Source organism: Entelurus aequoreus, linkage group LG08 (assembly GCF_033978785.1).
Source record: "Entelurus aequoreus isolate RoL-2023_Sb linkage group LG08, RoL_Eaeq_v1.1, whole genome shotgun sequence".
Lineage (NCBI taxonomy): Eukaryota > Metazoa > Chordata > Actinopteri > Syngnathiformes > Syngnathidae > Entelurus > Entelurus aequoreus.
In genome coordinates, this window is record NC_084738.1 from 74,905,004 (window position 1) to 74,916,554 (window position 11,551).

The following is an 11,551-nucleotide window of genomic DNA, read 5'->3' on the forward strand; positions in this document are numbered from 1 at the left end:
CTTTCAGGCACGGTATATTTACCAACATTCGTGAACTCTGAGCACGGCCATAGAGAGTAACACCAGCATGTCGTTAACTTACGGTAGTAATTTCACAGTTGTATTGACAATTGCATGGTAGCTCTCTCTTGTCCCTTGTCCCGATTGGCCGAAAAGTCTTGCAAATAACAATCGCGCCTTCACGAAGGTATTTTCCTCTGGTTTATACGTAAAACGTCCATTAAAAAGAAACTGATGATTGTGAATGATTAGCTCCAGTGTAGACTAAGATGTCCATGTTGTGGTTGAACCACCATGTTTTAGTGGTGACAAACCGTTAAAACAATAACATTAAACTTTGATAACCGATTCATTATTGAAGTCACAAGTTGATTTCATGTCGTTGAAAACATCAGCCTGAAAATAGCGCAACTCTTTGTCGCAAATTCATTCATTTCAGGCCGGAACAATCCTATAAAAAAGCCCACGGACTCCAGGAGAGACTAACCATTGGACATCTTCCTTAAGATCCATGGAATGATACGACCAGAACAATCAAAACAGGTTGCAGATTAAATCACAGAGTGGTTTTGATCCTGATTTAAACTTTTAAATATTTAATCGTGATTAATTGCCTTTGGTCCGTAGTTAACTCATAACGAATCCCGAATAATCGCATATAAAAGTTATTTTTTTATATTATTGTATATATACTTTAGACCGGTTGGCAACCCAAAACGTTGACAGAGTCTATGTATTCAGTCCTAATTTGGTCATATCTAGTCTTAATGGTCAGATGTGATGGTGGATTCTATTTGTTGAGGAAAAGACAACACCCCAGATGGGACTCGAACCCACAATCCCTGGCTTAGGAGGCCAGTGCCTTATCCATTAGGCCACTGGGGCACACAAATGAGGAGAACAATCAAAACAAGGTACAGATGACATCACAGAGTGGTTATGATCATGATTGAAACTTCAAAATATTAATCGCCTTTGGTCCGTAGTTAACTCATAATGAATCCCGAATAATCGCAGATAGAAGTTTTTAAAAAAAATATTATTGTATATTATACTTTATACCAATAATTTGAAGATATTATTACCATATTTTCCCGACTATAAGGCGCACTTAAAATCATTTTTTTTTTCTCAAACCTTGACAGTGCGCCTTATAACCCGCCCAATGTACGGAATACTTCTGGTTTTGCTTACCGACCTCAAAGCCATTTTATTTGGTACATGGTGCAATGATAGGTGTGACCAGTAGATGGCAGTAAGGGATACGTGTAGACTGCAATATGATGGCGGTCACACATTACAGATATGTGTAGACTGCAATATGATGGCAGTCACACATAAGAGATACGTGTGGACTGCAATGGTTGAGGAAAAGACAACACCCCAGATGGGACTCGAACCCACAATCCCTGGTTTAGGAGGCCAGTGCCTTATCCATTAGGCCACACAAATGAGGAGAACAATCAAAACAAGGTACAGATGACATCACAGAGTGGTTATGATCATGATTGAAACTTCAAAATATTAATCGCCTTTGGTCCGTAGTTAACTCATAATGAATCCCGAATAATTGCAGATATAATTTTTTTTAAATGTTATTGTATATTATATTTTACACCAATCATTTGAAGATATTATTACCATATTTTCCCGACTATAAGGCGCACTTAAAGTCATTTTTTTTCTCAAACCTTGACAGTGCGCCTTATAACCCGCCCAATGTACGGAATACTTCTGGTTTTGCTTACCGACCTCAAAGCCATTTTATTTGGTACATGGTGCAATGATAAGTGTGACCAGTAGATGGCAGTCATACATAAGGGATACGTGTAGACTGCAATATGATGGCAGTCATACATAAGGGATACGTGTATACTGCAATATGATGGCGGTCACACATTACAGATATGTGTAGACTGCAATATGACGGCAGTCACACATAAGAGATACGTGTAGACTGCAATGGTTGAGGAAAAGACAACACCCCAGATGGGACTCGAACCCACAATCCCTGGCTTAGGAGGCCAGTGCCTTATCCATTAGGCCAGTGGGGCACACAAATGAGGAGTCGAGTTCGAGTCCCATCTGGGGTGTTGTCTTTCAGTGAAAAAGTTTAAAATTCCATTCCTTTTTTTAAGGCGGTCTGTCATAACGTTTGTAGCATTCAGACATTGTTGTGAGGATTTGTATTAGTGTTCCTAAAAATAGATATATCGGCCCCCAGACACATTTTTTTCTCTAAATTTGGTCCCCCGTGGCAAAATAATTGCCCAGGCCTGCTTTAGACCAATCATTTTAAGATGTTGAACTTTTTTCTGTAAAATATTGAAAACAAAAAAATTCAATAAGCCATTTCCGCATTAATTTTGGAGGCCCTGATCTAAAGATAGTCTGGCACAGTTCCAGGTGCTCATACACAGGGAGAATTCAACTGATTGTTAGTTATTTAATTTGTCCAAGTTGGTAACATGTCTAAGGTCAGGTCTATGTATTCAGTCCTAATTTGGTCATATGGAGTCCGCACCAAACGGTCAGATCTGATGGTGGATTCTATTTGTTGAGGAAAAGACAACACCCCAGATGGGACTCGAACCCACAATCCCTGGCTTAGAAGGCCAGTGCCTTATCCATTAGGCCACTGGGGCACACATACGAAGAGAACAATCAAAACAGGTTGCAGAGGAAATCACAGAGTGGTTATGATCATGATTGAAACTTTGAAAATAGTTAATGGTGATTAGTCTCCTTTGGTCCGTAGTTAACTCATAATGTATCCCGAAAAATCGCATATAGAATTTTTTTTTAATGTTATTGTATATTGTACTTTAGACCAATCATTTTAAGATGTTATTACCGTAAGTTTTTTTAATATTCTTACATATTATACTTTAGATCAGACCTGGGCAAATTAAGGCCGCATTTGTTTTTGTATCTTTCGCGTTCATATTTCACTCTTTGTTGCATTTTTGTTGCGTTTCGCTTGATCTGTTTTGATTGTTCTCCTTCATTTTTGTGCCCCGGTGGCCTAAAGGATAAGGCACTGGCCTCCTAAGCCAGGGATTGTGGGTTCGAGTCCCATCTGGGGTGTTGTCATTCAGTAAAAAAGTTTAAAATTCCATTCCGTTTTTTAAGGCGGTCTGTCATAGCGTTTTTAGCATTCAGACATTGTTGTGAGGATTTGTATTAGTGTTCCTAAAAATAGATATATCGGCCCCAGACACATTTTTTTCTCTAAATTTGGTCCCCCGTGGCAAAATAATTGCCCAGGCCTGCTTTAGACCAATCATTTTAAGATGTTCACTTTTTTTCTGTAAAATAGTGAAAACAAAAAAATTCAATAACCTGTTATCGCATTAATTTGGAAGGCCCTGATCTAAAGTAATTCTGGCACAGTTCCAGGTGTTCATACACAGGTAGAACTCAACTGATTGTTAGTTATTTAATTTGTCAAATTTGGTAACGTGTCTATGTATTCAGTCCTAATTTGGTCATACCTAGTCCGTAGCAAACAGTCAGATGTGATGGTGGATTCTATTTGTTGAGGAAAAGACAACACCCCAGATGGGACTCGAACCCACAATCCCTGGCTTAGAAGGCCAGTGCCTTATCCATTAGGCCACTGGGGCACACATATAAAGAGAACAATCAAAACAGGTTGCAGATGAAATCCCAGAGTGGTTATGATCATGATTGAAACTTTGAAAATAGTTCATGGTGATTAGTCGCCTTTGGTCCGTAGTTAACTCATAATGTATCCCGAAAAATCGCATATAGAATTTTTTTTAATGTTATTGTATATTGTACTTTAGACCAATCATTTTAAGATGTTATTACTGTAAGTTTTTTTTGAATATTCCTACATATTATACTTTAGATCAGACCTGGGCAAATTAAGGCCGCATTTGTTTTTGTATCTTTCGCGTTCATATTTCACTCTTTGTTGCATTTTTGTTGCGTTTCGCTTGATCTGTTTTGATTGTTCCTTTCATTTGTGTACCCCAGTGGCCTGATGGATAAGGCACTGGCCTCCTAAGCCAGGGATTGTGGGTTCGAGTCCCATCTGGGGTGTTGTCTTTCAGTAAAAAAGTTTAAAATTCCATTCTATTTTTTAAGGCGGTCTGTCATAACGTTTTTAGCATTCAGACATTGTTGTGAGGATTTGTATTAGTGTTCCTAAAAATAGATATATCGGCCCCAGACACATTTTTTTCTCTAAATTTGGTCCCCCGTGGCAAAATAATTGCCCAGGCCTGCTTTAGACCAATCATTTTAAGATGCTAACTTTTTTTCTGTAAAATAGTGAATACAAAAAAATTCAATAAGCCGTTATCGCATTAATTTTGGAGGCCCTGATCTAAAGTAAGTCTGGCACAGTTCCAGGTGCTCATACACAGGTAGAACTCAACTGATTGTTAGTTATTTAATTTGTCAAATTTGGTAACATGTCTATGTATTCAGTCCTAATTTGGTCATATCTAGTCCGTAGCAAACGGTCAGATCTGATGGTGGATTCTATTTGTTGAGGAAAAGACAACACCCCAGATGGGACTCGAACCCACAAACAAATTTGGTCCCCGTGGCAAAATAATTGCCCAGGCCTGCTTTAGACCAATCATTTTAAGATGTTCATTTTTTTTCTGTAAAATAGTGAAAAAAAAATAATTAAATAACCCGTTATCGCATTAATTTGGAAGGCCCTAATTTAAAGTAGTTCTGGCACAGTTCCAGGTGCTCATACACAGGTAGATTGTTGGGTATTTAATTTGTCGTAGTTGGTATTGAATTTGGTAACATGTCTACGGTCAGATCTATGTTTTCAGTCCTAATTTGGTCATATCTAGTCCGTACCAAACGGTCAGATGTGATGGTGGATTCTATTTGTTGAGGAAAAGACAACACCCCAGATGGGACTCGAACCCACAATCCCTGGCTTAGAAGGCCAGTGCCTTATCCATTAGTATTGCGTTTGGTAACATGTCTATAGTCAGGTCTATGTATTCAACCTAATTTGGTCATATTTAGTCCGTACCGAATGGTCAGATGTGATGGTGGATTCTATTTGTTGAGGAAAAGACAACACCCCAGATGGGACTCGAACCCACAATCCCTGGCTTAGGAGGCCAGTGCCTTATCCATTAGGCCACTGGGGCACACATACACCTTATGTTGTCAATATTCAGTGTTTTATCCTTCATAGTTAATATTGTAAATCCCACATTCTTTATTTTCACGTACATTCTGGGTGTCTCATTCAGTAAAACAATTTAAAATTCCATTCCGTTTTTTAAGGCGGTCAGTCGTAACGTTTTTAGCATTCAGACATTGTTGTGACTATTTGTATTAGTGTTCCTAAAAATAGATATAATGGCCCCCAGACCTAAATTTGGTCCCCCGTGGCAAAATAATTGCCCAGACCTGCTTTAGACCAATCATTTTAAGATGTTAACCTTTTTTCTGTAAAATAGTGAAAACAAAATATTTCAATAAGCCATTATCGCATTAATTTGGAAGGCTCTAATCTAAAGTAATCCTGGCACAGTTCCAGGTGCTCATACACAGGTAGAACTCACCTGATTGTTAGTCATTTAATTTGTCAAATTTGGTAACGTGTCTATGTATTCAGTCCTAATTTGGTCATATCTAGTCCGTACCAAATGGTCAGATGTGATGGTGGATTCTATTTGTTGAGGAAAAGACAACACCCCAGATGGGACTCGAACCCACAATCCCTGGCTTAGGAGGCCAGTGCCTTATCCATTAGGCCACTGGGGCACACATATGAAGAGAACAATCAAAACAGGTTGCAGATGAAATCACAGAGTGGTTATGATCATGATTGAAACTTTGAAAATAGTTAATGGTGATTAGTCGCCTTTGGTCCGTAGTTAACTCATAATGTATCCCGAAAAATCGCATATAGAATTTTTTTTAATGTTATTGTATATTGTACTTTAGACCAATCATTTTAAGATGTTATTACTGTAAGTTTTTGAATGTTCTTACATATTATACTTTAGATCAGACCTGGGCAAATTAAGGCCGCATTTGTTTTTGTATCTTTGCATTTTTGTTGCGTTTCGCCTGATCTGTTTTGATTGTTCTCTTCATTTGTGTGCCCCGGTGGCCTAATGGATAAGGCACTGGCCTCCTAAGCCAGGGATTGTGGGTTCGAGTCCCATCTGGGGTGTTGTCATTCAGTAAAAAAGTTTAAAATTCCATTCTGTTTTTTAAGGCGGTCTGTTATAACGTTTGTAGCATTCAGACATTGTTGTGAGGATTTGTATTAGTGTTCCTAAAAATAGATATATCGGCCCGCAGGCACATTTTTTTCCTCTAAATTTGGTCCCCCGTGGCAAAATAATTGCCCAGGCCTGCTTTAGACCAATCATTTTAAGATGTTCACTTTTTTTCTGTAAAATAGTGAAAAAAAAATAATTCAATAACCCGTTATCGCATTAATTTCGAAGGCCCTGATCTAAAGTAATTCTGGCAAAGTTCCAGGTGCTCATACACAGGTAGAATTCAAATGATTATTAGTCTTTTAATTTGTCAAATTTGGTAACGTGTCTATGTATTCAGTCCTAATTTGGTCATATCTAGTCCGTAGCAAACGGTCAGATGTGATGGTGGATTCTATTTGTTGAGGAAAAGACAACACCCCAGATGGGACTCGAACCCACAATCCCTGGCTTAGAAGGCCACTGGGGCACACATATGAAGAGAACAATCAAAAGAGGTTGCAGATGAAATCACAGAGTGGTTATGATCATGATTGAAACTTTGAAAATAGTTAATGGTGATTAGTCGCCTTTGGTCCGTAGTTAACTCATAATGTATCCCGAAAAATCGCATATAGAATTTTTTTTTAATGTTATTGTATATTGTACTTTAGACCAATCATTTTAAGATGTTATTATTGTAAGTTTTTTTAATATTCCTACATATTATACTTTAGATCAGACCTGGGTGTCTCATTCAGTAAAACAATTTAAAATTCCATTCCGTTTTTTAAGGCGGTCAGTCGTAACGTTTTTAGCATTCAGACATTGTTGTGACTATTTGTATTAGTGTTCCTAAAAATAGATATAGTGGCCCCCAGACCTAAATTTGGTCCCTCGTGGCAAAATAATTGCCCAGACCTGCTTTAGACCAATCATTTTAAGATGTTATTTAATTTGTCAAAGTTGGTATTGAATTTGGTAACATGTCTATGGTCAGATCTACGTATTCAGTCCTAATTTGGTCATATCTCGTCCGTACCAAACGGTCAGATCTGATGGTGGATTCTATTTGTTGAGGAAAAGACTCGAACCCACAATCCCTGGCTTAGAAGGCCAGTGCCTTATCCATTAGTATTGCGTTTGGTAACATGTCTATAGTCAGGTCTATGTATTCAACCTAATTTGGTCATATTTAGTCCGTACCGAATGGTCAGATGTGTTGGTGGATTCTATTTGTTGAGGAAAAGACAACACCCCAGATGGGACTCGAACCCACAATCCCTGGCTTAGGAGGCCAGTGCCTTATCCATTAGGCCACTGGGGCACACATACATTTTATGTTGTCAATATTCAGTGTTTTATCCTTCATAGTTAATATTGTAAATCCCACATTCTTTATTTTCACGTACATTCTGGGTGTCTCAATCAGTAAAACAATTTAAAATTCCTTTCCGTTTTTTAAGGCGGTCAGTCGTAACGTTTTTAGCATTCAGACATTGTTGTGACTATTTGTATTAGTGTTCCTAAAAATAGATATATCGGCCCCCAGACCTAAATTTGGTCCCCCGTGGGAAAATAATTGCCCAGACCTGCTTTAGACCAATCATTTTAAGATGTTCCCTTTTTTTCTGTAAAATAGTGGGAAAAAAAAATTTCAATAACCCGTTATCGCATTAATTTCGAAGGCCCTAATTTAAAGTAGTTCTGGCACAGTTCCAGGTGCTCATACACATGTAGAATTCAACTGATTATTAGTCATTTCATTTGTCAAATTTGGTAACGTGTCTATGTATTCAGTCCTAATTTGGTCATATATAGTCCATACCAAATGGTCAGATGTGATGGTGGATTCTATTTGTTGAGGAAAAGACAACACCCCAGATGGGACTCGAACCCACAATCCCTGGCTTAGGAGGCCAGTGCCTTATCCATTAGGCCACTGGGGCACACATATGAAGGGAACAATCAAAACAGGTTGCAGATGAAATCACAGAGTCGTTATGATCATGATTGAAACTTTGAAAATAGTTAATGGTGATTAGTCGCCTTTGGTCCGTAGTTAACTCATAATGAATCCCGAAAAATCGCATATAGAATTTTTTTTTAATGTTATTGTATATTGGGTGTGTCATTCAGTAAAACAATTTAAAATTCCATTCCGTTTTTTAAGGCGGTCAGTCGTAACGTTTTTAGCATTCAGACATTGTTGTGACTATTTGTATTAGTGTTCCTAAAAATAGATATAATGGCCCCCAGACCTAAATTTGGTCCCCCGTGGCAAAATAATTGCCCAGACCTGCTTTAGACCAATCATTTTAAGATGTTAACCTTTTTTCTGTAAAAAAGCCATTATCGCATTAATTTGTAAGGCTCTAATCTAAAGTAATCCTGGCACAGTTCCAGGTGCTCATACACAGGTAGAACTCAACTGATTGTTAGTTATTTAATTTGTCGAATTTGGTAACGTGCCTATGGTCAGGTCTATGTATTCAGTCCTAATTTGGTCATATCTAGTCCGTAGCAAACGGTCAGATGTGATGGTGGATTCTATTTGTTGAGGAAAAGACAACACCCCAGATGGGACTCGAACCCACAATCCCTGGCTTAGAAGGCCAGTGCCTTATCCATTAGGCCACTGGGGCACACATATGAAGAGAACAATCAAAAGAGGTTGCAGATGAAATCACAGAGTGGTTATGATCATGATTGAAACTTTGAAAATAGTTAATGGTGATTAGTCGCCTTTGGTCCGTAGTTAACTCATAATGTATCCCGAAAAATCGCATATAGAATTTTTTTTTAATGTTATTGTATATTGTACTTTAGACCAATCATTTTAAGATGTTATTACTGTAAGTTTTTTGAATATTCCTACATATTATACTTTAGATCAGACCTGGGCAAATTAAGGCCGCATTTGTTTTTGTATCTTTCACGTTCATATTTCACTCTTTGTTGCATTTTTGTTGCGTTTCGCTTGATCTGTTTTGATTGTTCCCTTCATTTGTGTGCCCCAGTGGCCTAATGGATAAGGCACTGGCCTCCTAAGCCAGGGATTGTGGGTTCGAGTCCCATCTGGGGTGTTGTCTTTCAGTAAAAAAGTTTAAAATTCCATTCTGTTTTTTAAGGCGGTCTGTCATAACGTTTGTAGCATTCAGACATTGTTGTGAGGATTTGTATTAGTGTTCCTAAAAATAGATATATCGGCCCCCAGACACATTTTTTTCCTCTAAATTTGGTCCCCCGTGGCAAAATAATTGCCCAGGCCTGCTTTAGACCAATCATTTTAAGATGTTCACTTTTTTTCTGTAAAATAGTGAAAAAAAAATATTTGAATAACCCGTTATCGCATTAATTTTGGAGGCCCTGATCTAAAGTAATTCTGGCATAGTTCCAGGTGTTCATACACAGGTAGAACTCAACTGATTGTTAGTTATTTAATTTGTCAAATTTGGTAACGTGTCTATGTATTCAGTCCTAATTTGGTCATACCTAGTCCGTAGCAAACGGTCAGATGTGATGGTGGATTCTATTTGTTGAGGAAGAGACAACACCCCAGATGGGACTCGAACCCACAATCCCTGGCTTAGAAGGCCAGTGCCTTATCCATTAGGCCACTGGGGCACACATATGAAGAGAACAATCAAAACAGGTTGCAGATGAAATCACAGAGTGGTTATGATCATGATTGAAACTTTGAAAATAGTTAATGGTGATTAGTCGCCTTTGGTCCGTAGTTAACTCATAATGTATCCCGAAAAATCGCATATAGAATTTTTTTTAATGTTATTGTATATTGTACTTTAGACCAATCATTTTAAGATGTTATTACTGTAAGTTTTTGAATATTCTTACATATTATACTTTAGATCAGACCTGGGCAAATTAAGGCCGCATTTGTTTTTGTATCTTTCGCGTTCATATTTCACTCTTTGTTGCATTTTTGTTGCGTTTCGCTTGATCTGTTTTGATTGTTCCCTTCATTTGTGTGCCCCGGTGGCCTAATGGATAAGGCACTGGCCTCCTAAGCCAGGGATTGTGGGTTCGAGTCCCATCTGGGGTGTTGTCTTTCAGTAAAAAAGTTTAAAATTCCATTCTGTTTTTTAAGGCGGTCTGTCATAACGTTTGTAGCATTCAGACATTGTTGTGAGGATTTGTATTAGTGTTCCTAAAAATAGATATATCGGCCCCCAGACACATTTTTTTCTCTAAATTTGGTCCCCCGTGGCAAAATAATTTCCCAGGCCTGCTTTAGACCAATCATTTTAAGATGTTCACTTTTTTTCTGTAAAATAGTGGAAAAAAAATATTTGAATAACCCGTTATCGCATTAATTTTGGAGGCCCTGATCTAAAGTAGTTCTGGCACAGTTCCAGGTGTTCATACACAGGTAGAACTCAACTGATTGTTAGTTATTTAATTTGTCAAATTTGGTAACGTGTCTATGTATTCAGTCCTAATTTGGTCATATCTAGTCCGTAGCAAACGGTCAGATGTGATGGTGGATTCTATTTGTTGAGGAAGAGACAACACCCCAGATGGGACTCGAACCCACAATCCCTGGCTTAGAAGGCCAGTGCCTTATCCATTAGGCCACTGGGGCACACATATGAAGAGAACAATCAAAACAGGTTGCAGATGAAATCACAGAGTGGTTATGATCATGATTGAAACTTTGAAAATAGTCAATGGTGATTAGTCGCCTTTGGTCCGTAGTTAACTCATAATGTATCCCGAAAAATCGCATATAGAATTTTTTTTAATGTTATTGTATATTGTACTTTAGACCAATCATTTTAAGATGTTATTACTGTAAGTTTTTTTGAATATTCCTACATATTATACTTTAGATCAGACCTGGGCAAATTAAGGCCGCATTTGTTTTTGTATCTTTCGCGTTCATATTTCACTCTTTGTTGCATTTTTGTTGCGTTTCGCTTGATCTGTTTTGATTGTTCCTTTCATTTGTGTGCCCCAGTGGCCTAATGGATAAGGCACTGGCCTCCTAAGCCAGGGATTGTGGGTTCGAGTCCCATCTGGGGTGTTGTCTTTCAGTAAAAAAGTTTAAAATTCCATTCTATTTTTTAAGGCGGTCTGTCATAACGTTTTTAACATTCAGACATTGTTGTGAGGATTTGTATTAGTGTTCCTAAAAATAGATATATCGGCCCCAGACACATTTTTTTCTCTAAATTTGGTCCCCCGTGGCAAAATAATTGCCCAGGCCTGCTTTAGACCAATCATTTTAAGATGCTAACTTTTTTTCTGTAAAATAGTGAATACAAAAAAATTCAATAAGCCGTTATCACATTAATTTTGGAGGCCCTGAT

The 11,551-nt window shown here is 38.0% G+C and overlaps 17 non-coding genes across 17 annotated transcripts; 6 read left to right on the forward strand and 11 right to left on the reverse strand.

Annotated features, from left to right (window-relative positions):
• Positions 1-812: 812 nt before the first annotated feature.
• trnar-ccu (transfer RNA arginine (anticodon CCU)) lies at positions 813-885 on the reverse strand. Its single transcript has one exon. It is a non-coding gene; the product is annotated as a tRNA-Arg (tRNA).
• A 1,096-nt stretch (positions 886-1,981) lies between these two features.
• Positions 1,982-2,054, reverse strand: trnar-ccu (transfer RNA arginine (anticodon CCU)). The gene has a single exon. It is a non-coding gene; the product is annotated as a tRNA-Arg (tRNA).
• Positions 2,055-2,572: 518 nt separating this feature from the next.
• Positions 2,573-2,645, reverse strand: trnar-ucu (transfer RNA arginine (anticodon UCU)). Its single transcript has one exon. It is a non-coding gene; the product is annotated as a tRNA-Arg (tRNA).
• Positions 2,646-3,014: 369 nt separating this feature from the next.
• Positions 3,015-3,087, forward strand: trnar-ccu (transfer RNA arginine (anticodon CCU)). Its single transcript has one exon. It is a non-coding gene; the product is annotated as a tRNA-Arg (tRNA).
• A 466-nt stretch (positions 3,088-3,553) lies between these two features.
• Positions 3,554-3,626, reverse strand: trnar-ucu (transfer RNA arginine (anticodon UCU)). The gene has a single exon. It is a non-coding gene; the product is annotated as a tRNA-Arg (tRNA).
• Positions 3,627-3,995: 369 nt separating this feature from the next.
• Positions 3,996-4,068, forward strand: trnar-ccu (transfer RNA arginine (anticodon CCU)). The gene has a single exon. It is a non-coding gene; the product is annotated as a tRNA-Arg (tRNA).
• Positions 4,069-5,077: 1,009 nt separating this feature from the next.
• Positions 5,078-5,150, reverse strand: trnar-ccu (transfer RNA arginine (anticodon CCU)). The gene has a single exon. It is a non-coding gene; the product is annotated as a tRNA-Arg (tRNA).
• Positions 5,151-5,699: 549 nt separating this feature from the next.
• Positions 5,700-5,772, reverse strand: trnar-ccu (transfer RNA arginine (anticodon CCU)). Its single transcript has one exon. It is a non-coding gene; the product is annotated as a tRNA-Arg (tRNA).
• Positions 5,773-6,114: 342 nt separating this feature from the next.
• Positions 6,115-6,187, forward strand: trnar-ccu (transfer RNA arginine (anticodon CCU)). Its single transcript has one exon. It is a non-coding gene; the product is annotated as a tRNA-Arg (tRNA).
• A 1,285-nt stretch (positions 6,188-7,472) lies between these two features.
• Positions 7,473-7,545, reverse strand: trnar-ccu (transfer RNA arginine (anticodon CCU)). The gene has a single exon. It is a non-coding gene; the product is annotated as a tRNA-Arg (tRNA).
• Positions 7,546-8,094: 549 nt separating this feature from the next.
• Positions 8,095-8,167, reverse strand: trnar-ccu (transfer RNA arginine (anticodon CCU)). The gene has a single exon. It is a non-coding gene; the product is annotated as a tRNA-Arg (tRNA).
• A 623-nt stretch (positions 8,168-8,790) lies between these two features.
• trnar-ucu (transfer RNA arginine (anticodon UCU)) lies at positions 8,791-8,863 on the reverse strand. Its single transcript has one exon. It is a non-coding gene; the product is annotated as a tRNA-Arg (tRNA).
• Positions 8,864-9,231: 368 nt separating this feature from the next.
• trnar-ccu (transfer RNA arginine (anticodon CCU)) lies at positions 9,232-9,304 on the forward strand. The gene has a single exon. It is a non-coding gene; the product is annotated as a tRNA-Arg (tRNA).
• A 468-nt stretch (positions 9,305-9,772) lies between these two features.
• On the reverse strand, positions 9,773-9,845 carry trnar-ucu (transfer RNA arginine (anticodon UCU)). Its single transcript has one exon. It is a non-coding gene; the product is annotated as a tRNA-Arg (tRNA).
• A 366-nt stretch (positions 9,846-10,211) lies between these two features.
• On the forward strand, positions 10,212-10,284 carry trnar-ccu (transfer RNA arginine (anticodon CCU)). Its single transcript has one exon. It is a non-coding gene; the product is annotated as a tRNA-Arg (tRNA).
• A 467-nt stretch (positions 10,285-10,751) lies between these two features.
• On the reverse strand, positions 10,752-10,824 carry trnar-ucu (transfer RNA arginine (anticodon UCU)). The gene has a single exon. It is a non-coding gene; the product is annotated as a tRNA-Arg (tRNA).
• Positions 10,825-11,192: 368 nt separating this feature from the next.
• Positions 11,193-11,265, forward strand: trnar-ccu (transfer RNA arginine (anticodon CCU)). Its single transcript has one exon. It is a non-coding gene; the product is annotated as a tRNA-Arg (tRNA).
• Positions 11,266-11,551: the final 286 nt, after the last annotated feature.